The sequence below is a fragment of the Poecilia formosa genome, unplaced genomic scaffold, assembly GCF_000485575.1.
Source record: "Poecilia formosa unplaced genomic scaffold, Poecilia_formosa-5.1.2 Scaffold66, whole genome shotgun sequence".
Classification (NCBI taxonomy): Eukaryota; Metazoa; Chordata; class Actinopteri; order Cyprinodontiformes; family Poeciliidae; genus Poecilia; species Poecilia formosa.
In genome coordinates this window covers 2,399,788-2,411,277 of record NW_006800005.1, presented here as the reverse complement: position 1 = coordinate 2,411,277, position 11,490 = coordinate 2,399,788, and positions in this window count along the sequence as shown.

Here is an 11,490-nt window from a genome sequence, read left to right as displayed (position 1 = left end):
TTTCACTCTACACCTGAATCGTGACTACAGCAAAGAGACAAGCATCAGAAAATCTTAAGTGAATGGCAATGAATTGTGAAAATTTTAAAAAATACTTTTAACGTTACAAATTTTCAAAAACATATTAAATTATTTTAGATTTTTGATTCAAAAACCTTCAGCGCAAATTTAAAATGGAGTCATTCTTGGAAAACCTTACAGAGAATACGCCGATGTTTTGAAATTTCCCTTCTGTGTGAAGTCAAACATTCATGTGGGGCTGCCCTCTGCTGGCCTGGAGGCTCACAACAGCAGCTTGCTTTGCAATTTGGAGTCAGTTGACTAACCCTGTTGACGCCTCCAACAAGAACAGGTGACTTCTTACTCATCTGAGCTACAGCAACGTGCTTTGGTGTACATGCAACTTACCATAATTTCATAAATCTTTCTTTCACAAGGTTTGGGTGTTTCACTTAGTTCTTGGTCTTTTATCTATTTGTGCATCAAATCAAAAGGGACAGTGAACCACATTTAGGGAGTGGAAAGTGTATCCTGAAGAATTTAATAAGAAAAGAGATTTTGATGGATTACAGACCTTCTCCACATCTGAGACATTTTCAGAATGATGAATCACAAAGGCCTTTTATGCTCTCTCTTTCTTTCCATTTTCCTATCTCTCTCCCTCGCTCCCTCTTTCTCTGCCTCCGCTCCTTCTCATCTCATGAGCCTTGGCTTTCAATTGTAAGAGATTACAGGAGCATAGCTGGACTGTGGCCCGTCGAGGATCTTTTATTAATATTTATATGCATATGAAACAAGCCAATTCTAAGCTGTCTATGCGCAGCTGAATCCCGCAGCCTCATTGTGTGTGTATATATATATATAAATATATATGCAGGGATCGTCATGTGCGGGCGGTTGTGTGAATATGTCGCACTGTACAGTTGCTCAGTTTGTGTGTCTTTGTTTCGCGCCAGCACCAGCTGCTTAACCCTGCTGTCGTCCCAGACGACCTGAGCCACCGGTTCTCCATCAGAGACTGGCAGCAGGTTTGATCGTTAGCGCGACTTGTGTCTTTCCGTCTTCAAGGTTAAACGTGACTTTGGGACCAGAGGTGCGCGGCGGTGGGGCAGTTGGGGGAGCGGGGGGGGGGGTGTATCGGTGGGACTCTCAACCTGCAAACAAGCACGGAGTTTGACAGTCAAGGCTACTGAGGAGCAGGTATCCCATCGGCACAGGGAGCAGAAGGAGATTAATCTTTCATACATAATAGATAGCTAAATACTTTAAAACACAAAAGGCGGTAGGCGCTTGCACCGAAGAGGCCCTCCCACCACTAACAGGTCAGACATCCAGCTTCCCTCTCCTCTCCACTCTCATTAATACTCAATTACAGCAGTCCTTCAGGCTGACACTATTGTCTCCTCCAGGAAAGCTGGCCTTTATCAAGACAACAGGTACGGCCGGCCCCCTTGTACGCAGAGCTAAAACTGGGCAATCTCTTTGTCAGGAAAAGGGAAGAGAATGTCATCACTGCTCACCGCAGCCACTTTGCCTGCGTCTGTCACGTCGTCGTAATCAAAACCGACACATAATGAAGGAAGCGTAGCCCGCCGGAGTGGCTGTATCATAGCAAGATAATAAACATAAACAGCTTTTAATTTACCCCGTGGGCACTTCAGCAGAGCCACACAAACACATTTCAAGGTAAAGCGATGCGAGATGCCGTTAAGTGTTCCCTTTAAGCAGTCTTGTCTGCAGGCAAATGAAAGCTGACACCTGTGCAAGGGCCGATTTTGATCAGGTGACTGCATATTTCAGCACCAGTGTGTTGATCCGAGTTCTGAGTTCTATTTATCGTGACGTTTTCAGCCTTTTTTTATTCACTTATTCTTCCAATTTCAGTCGTATTTTCTTACGTTTGCACAGTAGGTAGTTTTATCTCATCTTGCCTTATGTTGTACTTGAAAGCACTGACTTCATATTATGAAATGATTGAGTCATCTCATGCTATAAAAACAATTTGGAGTCCTGTTTTTTTTCTTTCTTTTCTTGCTCCAAAGAAGAAATTTAGCTCCTTTTATGTTTAAAGCATGACAGTGCAATTATGCGCCTTTAAAGTTAAGTCATATTCTAACTTATTAATGGTAGCAAGCAGAGCAGTCTGTTAGACTCCTCACAGCAAAATGCACAATTAAAGTCCCTTGAAAAATCATCCACACAGTTTTATTTCCTCACATAACCACAAGCTTTAAAAAAGTTACATTGGGTGGAAAATGTCTTTACGGTTTGGCACAAAATCTCAACTGGATTTAGGTTTGGACTTTGACTTCATCATTCCAACACATCAATATGTTTTCATTCTACACCATTCTGATGTCACTGCTGTGGGGTCAGTCTGTTTTAAAGGCTTTTTGGGGACCCGCTTGTTTGCTGGGTCCCCAAAAAGGCTCACTTTCTTCCGTAAGGGACAAATTTGGGAAATGCACCACTACTTCTGAACGCTGCACTTTCTTTAATCAAGCCTGTCATTTTTTTTTTTTTCATCTTGGTCAATCTGAAGTTGTTGTATACTCTTCTTATTTCTGAACGATGGAATGAACAGAGCTTGGTACCATTTTCCTTTCACTTAAAAAAATTGTACAGTACTTTTGGTCAGGGTAAAATCTATAATCCCCACAAACACGTATTGAAGTTTGTGGTTGCAACAGAGCAAAATGTGAACATGTTTAAAGAGCAGAAATGCTTTTGGAAGCTATTATAGCAGATCATATTTGTTTTTGTTTTGTTTTTGTTTTGTTTTTTTTTTCTAAAAAATCAAGATTTCTACTTGATTTATTGCATTCCTACCGATCCGTAACATCCAATTGGCAGTCCCCACATTCCACTGAGCCATTAGAGAAAGGGATTCTGTAACATGACACAGTGGAAGATGTCACCAACATTACATCCTGGAGCAGAATTAGTCACTGAGGAAAAGAGTATCACTGTTGTTCCAATTAGCAACTCCCTGCATGACTTCCTTGATTCTCGGCTCCTATCTCTTTGCTCCTTACATTACCCCATCCATCCCCATTACACACAGTTTCCTCATCTCTTATGCCCGCTATTCTTTCCTCTGCTTGCATTAAAACTTTGGCTTCCCTACTGTGAGAAGGTTTTCAGAAAGAAATGAAAAATTGGAAAGTATGAAACCTGTATCATCATCTTCTTCTTTTCTTACACGCGTCTCATTGTTTTTTCTAGGTACCGTTCCCCAGGTGGAGCGGTCTCTGTGGGCTCCCAGTGTTATCTGTGGGTGTTTAGCTGTTAATCTGTCAGACTAATTCCTTGGACAAACATAGCGACAATGTGGAATTCCCAGTCCGCAAGGAGAAAGGACGTGGGGGCCATAGGGCAGCTTGGAGACTGATGAGCCCCACTAGCATAATTAAGGCCAGAACCTCCCTCAGGATGAGCCTCCATGTCCTTGTTTGTCTCTCTATCTCCCTGTGTATCACCACACAAGCACCATCTACCTGTGTCCTTTCTATCTCCCTTTTTGTTATCTTTGGTTTCATTATGTCGCGTCTCAGGTGGTGGCGGCGGCACGGAAAATATTTCATTCCCACTGTGCACGTCACAAATACCAGAAGACGTGAAACCGAGAAGAGGAGTGGAAAATGACGGTTCTATTAAGTGAGCAACTGTATTTCTCTTTGAAAGTTTGAAATTCATCAGAGTATTGGGAGGATTTTTATTTTTTAAGTTCCCTGAGTCAACATTTAACTAAAAGACATGTTTATTCATTTATTTATTCCACAATATTGTTGAGATTTTTAAAAGCACCCTGAACAGCATAGGCTCCTTTTTCTTTCCCACTGACTGCCAAGTTCTTGTTTGATTATTAGTCAATTACGGTTTCATCAGAAGTGAACAAATAGGCACAGCTATTTTCATTTTAATAAGTCCATAAGCATAACTGCTTTAATCTTCACAGATATGGCAATAATGCTTTAGCAAAAATGATGTACGCACAACCCAGCGTGGGTTGGACCGACCCAGGCCTGGGTTGATTTTCACATTTGAAATTCATGCGATTTTTTCTGTAAAGGTGCTTATTGCCGTTTCAGAACAAAACCTGAAGCGGCACTAACTTGTAGGTCAACTTATCATTAGTATACTGCATCATTTTTACCATCTTACCAATTCCGATTTCATCCTGTCGAGATTTTAATCAAAATCGCAGTTTGTGAAAAACGATTAAGTTCTCTCTCCTAACCCAGTGTTTGGTTAAACAGTCTAATTTCTGTCTAAAAAGCATAAATGTAACCTTTAGACTAGCAGATTTTTTTTGTGCATCTCCAACAGGAGAGCTAATGTGTGTATGTGCTAGCTTCACAATGAAAACGTCTGAGTAATTTTATTACACACAGGCTATGTGAAATTAGATATGGTATCTTGATGTGGGAAAAGCAAAAAAAAAGTATTAAGCACAGTTTGAGTTCAACCCATGCTGTTAAGACTTGTTAAACGTGACCTGTGCTAGCAGTGGGAGCTGTAGCTTTGTTAGCAGCGGCATGTGACAGCTCTGCTAGTGTAAGTGGTTGTTACTACTGATCTATCTGTGAAACACAGTGCCATGTCTCTAGGCAAGCTGGAAGATACCATCTCCTTTGCACAGACACACACATACACACACGCGGCACGCAAAGTCTAAATAGTGTGGATGGAGAGACGGGCCCTCAGTGGAAATGAGATTGGGAAGTAGACAGTCGTCCTTTTCTCCCTTACACCTGAGAGTCCCAAAGGCTCCATAGAAAGACACTTCTCCTTAAATCTCTCTGTCAAACTCTCCTCATCCTCCATTCCTTCCTTCTCTACTTTCTTCCATCACCGCAGGCGATTGGTTTGATCTGCAATCCCTGTAGCCTCAACACATTCACTACGTTTGCTGAACCTCACCCTGCTGTTTTCTCAACCTAGACGAACCGGCGCGTTCCGCTTGAAGCAAAACAAAACAGCTGCTGTGTCATAAATAGGTTTGGCTTTGTTGCCTTCATAACTCACTTAAGTCCTGCGCCAAGCACCCGCTTCAAATATTTTAACAAGCTCTACTCTTTATGCATTGTCATTTGCTTCCATCACTCCTCTCTCTCAGTGCTTTGTTGCCTCCTGGCACACCTACAAACTATACAGTTTACATACAGTTTGCTTTGCCTTTACTCTGCTTCTTTTAAAACCAACTTTCAATACAGAGAAAGACAAGCCAGTACAAGTGTAATAGCTACTTGCCTGAGTTCTTTACTGCCCTGTTTTTAAATTCACAAATACCTTAGTTTTGTAGGTTAACTTTCTCTAAAGTGAGGAAAATAACACAATCTAAGGTAAAATTCCAAACAGCTGGATTCTGAATGTATCATCTCGTTCAAATTTCAACAGCACTACGTTGTTATCCTGCTCCATCATGAAGTGTGAAGAGGGCAACAACAATGTTATAATTCTTCACCCAAGGCATGCACAGCGTTATCTGTTTGGAAAGATATATCTGACAACAGTTTGCATTAATCTCGCATTTTGTGTCTGCTGACAATGTTTGCATGCGGAGTAGTCTGCTGAAGGGCTAGGCTAACATTAGCATGTTTCATCTCTTTTTGATAGGACTTGTTGGTAATGTTGATATTTCATATATTGGAGAGGTTCCATATAATTGTGTGCAGAGAAATCTTACAAGAAAAGTATGTTGTTTTCAATATCTTTAAAACACAATGGTATGTTGTTTTCAATATCTTTAAAACACAATGCCTGAGGATTCAAGGAGACCAGGGGCTGCAACAGCCAATCTTTCCTTCATTGTGATTGGAAAGAGTGCAAAAGATAAAACACAGATTTACAGATAGTGCGTCAGTAGTTAACAACCCTGCTTGTCAACGGGCTTGTGCAGAACTCAGTGGCCTGCTGGGGAGATAATGTGACCATTTGAATAAGGTAAGCTAGAGAAGGGACACATTTTAAACACACAGGACTAGGGTTGTCAAAACAAAGATACCAACATATAGATGTGGAAAATATTTCTGAGTGCACATGTTTCTCTCTAATAAATGATGGTGAAAATATAATCAGTATGACATTTAGATTTAACAAACTAGCATAAAATTGTAGCTTCCCCGTATAGCTGAACTATGCAGAAGCATATAAAGATCATAACAAAACTGTACAAAGTGTTTTGTATATTTGTTCAAAAAATACAATTTAAACAAATATGGGGAAACCTGTTTAAATAAATAATAGCAGAAAAGTAAAAACAGTTTATTGTGTTTGTTGGCAGTAATGATGGCTATAGAGTCTAAGAGCTGGCAAGAGGAAAGACTTCTGGCTCCTTTGTGCATTTAATTTGGACCAGCCTGGCATTATATTTTCTTTGGTGACCAACTTGAGCAGGCAGGTGTAGTGGCCATGGGTCCTGCTAGAAAGTTTTTGTTTTGTCAGTGTCAGTCTTAAGTTTTCAAAAATAAAATCGTGAACTGTTCATTTGCTGAATTAAAACCACTGGTTAATTATATAGTCCTCTAACACTACTTCTGCATAGTTACCAATAGCTGGTATGTCTTTTATTCGATAGGGCACACATCAAAAAAACAGAGGAGTTATGAAAGTGATGCATTTTACTTCAATATTGGCTATGACATACTTGGCTCTAATAGCTATACAATGGTGCTGTCTGCAATGGGATGTTTTGCATCAACCATCTGTCCGGTCATGTCTGCCAGGCGCTGGAGACACAATACTGCTAACTGAAAATCGCTAACATTTAAACAAATAACTTCTACTGTCTGGCATGTTTATTACTTCACTGTGGTGCATCCAGAAATTTTACAGACCTTTTTAAATTCCTCATAAACAACAGTGTTGGTCTTTAAAATGCCTTGACAAGCTTGCAGTGCGACTCATCTTTGTAGTCCCCCGTTCTGCTGCACAACTAGAGTAAGGACTTCTTGATGTGTGTTTGTTTTTTCCCCATTCATCTGAGTCATTGCAAAATACCTTTAAAGTAGTGCTTTTGCTTTTGCTGTCAACAAAAATGGGTCCCAGAAGCTCTTCCATGGATGTACTTGCTATGTTATAGGAGTATTTAACACTTTTCTGATTGTCTGTCATTCTTTAGGTGAGACGATGAAAGGGACAGAGCGTTTGTGTTTGAAGCACTTCTGTGTAATGCGTGCACCAACTTGCGACAAAGGAAAACAACTATGTTTTACATTAATTATATTAAAATGTAATTTTTCTCAACCTAACGCAGGACAGGAAGCTCCAACAATCAGCACTGGAGGTCACTGGCTGCTGTAGACCAGCACAAAGTACTTCGAGGTGACACTGGAGACAACAGAACGACAACCTTTGTCGTATCATGACATATACTTTCCATTCATCTCAGCAAGAAATTTAATCTTCTCTGATGCAAATACGTGTAAATTGTCAGTCGGCGTAAATCTCCCATGAGTCGTTTGAGCTTCTCTACGTTTGACAGGCAATGATTGTGCTGTAGAAACAGACAGTTTCAGCCTCTCATATTCCTGAGGGGGGAAAAGAGGCTCCGGTTGTTGCTCAATAGCACTGTTCATCCAAGGCCAGTGAAAAGCCTACAAAGGCATGTGGGTGTCTGATTTAGTTAGCTTGTAAAATTATTTCAAAACTGCTGTTGGATAAGGATAACAAAGTAACCAAGCAATTAAATCGCGTATGGTCAATTTGAAGCACCTGACAGCAGCTGTAATCAAACATCTGGTGAAGGCTCCACAGATGAATAAAACAACCAGAGTGGGATTTAAAGCGTTCTTTGCCGATTCGCTAGCGCACGTCCACACGGTTGATGTTGCCTCATACGTGCAAGTACACTGGCTGATACAACATTACATCCCACTTTGGAAAGTTTTGTATTCCTCAGCTATGTGAGAGAAAGAACTGTCTTTTCTGACACTTGGTAAATGAAAAGGGCATTCGCTTCAAGCAGGTACGACAGCAGTGAGAAATGCTGGCATGCTGGACATCTTCCTGGCCAGGACTGACAGGTGAGCAGCTGTGAGGTTTGATGTTACCCTACCTCAGATGATTATCAGGTCAGGTCCACCCAAGGTTTTTGTTTGTTTGTTTGTTTTTTTTTCAGTTTATTTAAGCCCTTGCTCAAATTAAATCACCAGCATTGCTTTTTGTCATAGATGGTGTTTAAGACTCCAACATGAGTTGCATTCAGGTTGCAAAATTAAGGCTCCCACATACTTGGGCACATTCATTGAGTCTCACCTGTTCTGCACGTACCAAGTACCGATTGCCTACATTTCCCATGACAAATTCCTTCATTTCCTACAATCCAAATCAATTCTACCACTTTGATGAGCTAGTTGGGCGCCCAGATCTGTTTTTCCCCTCCATCAGAGCATGAACGGTTTTAAACTTTTTGCATTGTTTTTCTTAGCATTGCTGCCCAGTTGTATTTCTAATGAGATAACCTAAATATGACATTTTAATAATATTCAAAGTCATTTAAATCAGCCCATAGCAGATTCTTAAGACTGCAAATTAAATGTTGAATCATGAACGATGTCAATTAAGTGTCCATGTAATAATTTGCACAGCACTGGTTTGAATTTCTAACTTGCAGCAACTGATAATTATGGTGCCTTCACACCAAAAGCGTTTTGAGCATCAGGGCGCATCTGGCTTACATTCAAAGTCTATGTGGAGGCGTGTCAGAGGCCGATGCAGCGCGTTTCAAGCGTCTGACGGAAAACAACGGCTACAGCTGACGCGTCTCCACATAGACTTTGAATGCAAACCAGACGCACAAAACGTTAGGTGTAGAGCAAAACATCAAGCGTCTGCATTCAAAGTGCACGCGCGTCAGACATGTTTTTGACGCGCGTAACGCCTTTGGTGTGAACGCACCAAAACGTGACCTACATATCGTGGACTTCATGACAAAACTCATTTCAAACTTGGACTTGTCCCTCAAAGACTCGACACTTGACTTGGAGGGGTAAAAAGAAATTTCCGTTTTCTGTACCTATTTCTCTCCATCAAAGAGCTCAATAAAATTACTCTCAACTATTCCATTATCTAATATGAAGTAGATCTGTGGTGCCACACAGTAGGAATATTTAAGCAGAGATGAATGCAATCAATAGATGAAAGTCTAAACGAAACAAATGAGAGTTAGTAAAACAAATGGCTTTGATTTGAGGCTGCAATCTGTTCGAGTGCTGCACGGGGGCCGCAGAGACAGCAACAACTATTATTAATGGTAAACAGTGAATAAAAAGACCATAATAAGGCATGCATGATTAGATAAAGAGGAAAAGGTCACAGCAGGTTGATGCATCTGTCTCATTAGCTGCTTTATTTGTGTCCCTTCGTTTACCCTTCATTAGGCTGCCTGTTTTATCCCCTCTTTCTGCTGTTTCCCACATCTCTCCATTCATTAGGTGCCACCGCTCTCTATCGCCTCCTTTCTGTGCGGCTGTTTCTGAAAGCAATGGCTTCCAACAGTGTGTCTGTCTCTCGGAAATGTCACCCCAGCACTCTGCGCGGCGCACAACTTTTGACATGAGCGCTATGTGTGGCAGACAGGGCACAGGGATTAATTTGCCATGTGTGTATACCTCTGCACCAGACAGGGGTAGAGACTGTGACTGAGGCCTGTCTGACAGCAGCGTCGAAAGACTTTCTTACTGGAATCCCTCAAGTCTCCAATTGCACTTGATGTCACAAGCAGCGGGGAAAAGGGAAAAAAAAAAAAAAGCGGGGGGAGTGGGAGAGGTTTGTGATGGAGGAGAAGGTGTGAATGCAGAGCCTAGTAAGAGAGACAGGAAGACGGGTTGAAGGAAGGAAGGAGGAGACGCGGTGAGTGTGTGGCGTCAGGTTAAAAATAAGTGATAAAAGATGGATCCCAGTGCGGAGATCGAGAGTGGGCCAGTTTGTGGGGAGGTATAACATGTAATGCAGCTCAGTGCCAAAAGAGGTCATGTGTGTGCTTCAGATTCATTAGCTACAGAGGACAATAATATGCCATCGTAATTATTGCCAGTTTTAGCAAGAACATTCTGTATTTGTGATCCTTTATTAAGCACAACTAACCTCTGAGATTAAAGAAATGTCTCTACAAAATCCTGACTTACAGAGTGAGCTGTGGTAGTTTGTAAATTATTACACATTACTCTTCTCTTTTTGTTTCCCTCTCCTATTAATACATCTTCTTTAAGTAAATACAGACATGTTATTCCTTTTTTTTAAATCAATGAGCCCTCTGTTACAAATAAAACAGCATCATTCTTTAACCATAGTGTAGTTAGTTAACTTTTACATTAGCAACTAGCATGCAAATGAAATGTAAATAAGCTTTTTAGCGCATTACAGGGATGGATTTAAAAAAAACAATGCATTGTAGAACAACATATCTCTTATGTTACACCTGGTAATTCTTTGGGCTACGTCTCTACCAGAAAACTGCTTCCCTCATCCTGTTTAGCAAGTAGCTGAAGCTCACTCAACTGAAATAATCAGATTCTTAGTTGGATTTATATCTGGACTTTGACAACAGTTTTTTTTAACCATTCCACTAAAGCACTGGATGTAAGCTTAATGTTACTGTCCACTGTCCAGTGTCACCTTTGAGGCGCCGTTCCTCCTCGGAGATTAGCCGTTTCCAAGCACCTCTCCCCGGCAACTCCCTTACTCAGCTCCTTTAGACTAGCCAGCAGCAACTAGCAAACGCCTGGTGGAAATGTGCAACAGCGGGTCTCATTATGTGAGCAACATCTCAGTGAAATGCTGGTAAAAGCGTTTTTAAGGGGTTAATACCTAATAATGCTCAACAGTCTGTTGTGTTCCTTGGCCTTCATGATGCAAAACAGCTGGATTGATACTGTTTGAATTGCACATAGCTGAAATCCCCTTTACTCTTAGAGTAAACATAAAAGTAAACTTAAGTCTACTCTTAAGTGATCACAATAGCTTTTACGATGAAATAAACTCCACAGTTTTTAGCCTCTAAACTTGTGAACAAATTTGAAAACCCTGTTCTTTTTCCTTAGGCTTTACAAGTATGTGCCGTTCTCTGTTAGTGAAACCAAATGAGCAAGGAACTCGGTAGTAAAGTTTCTTACACCCGAGGGTCACATAGGAGGATGATAAGCACATAAGTTTTAACAACTCGAGTTTATTTTATTTTCCCCAAGAAAAAAAAAATGCCCTGGTAACACTAGTTGCCAAATAATAAATGGAAAAAAATTAAATAAATTGTCCACCCCTTAGAGCAATAAAACTATTAATGTTCAAATGATGGTAGTTCTCAAAGCTTACTTAATAAAAAATATAGATTCCAGTTGAGAATGTTCATGAACAAATCATTTGTGGAATGCAAGAATTATATATATATATATAAAAAATAAAAAAAAAATTCCCCTCTCACCCTCCGTGGGTGGTCTCTTTCATCCTCTGAGCTCGGGTCCTCTACCAGAGGCCTGGGAGCTTGAGGGT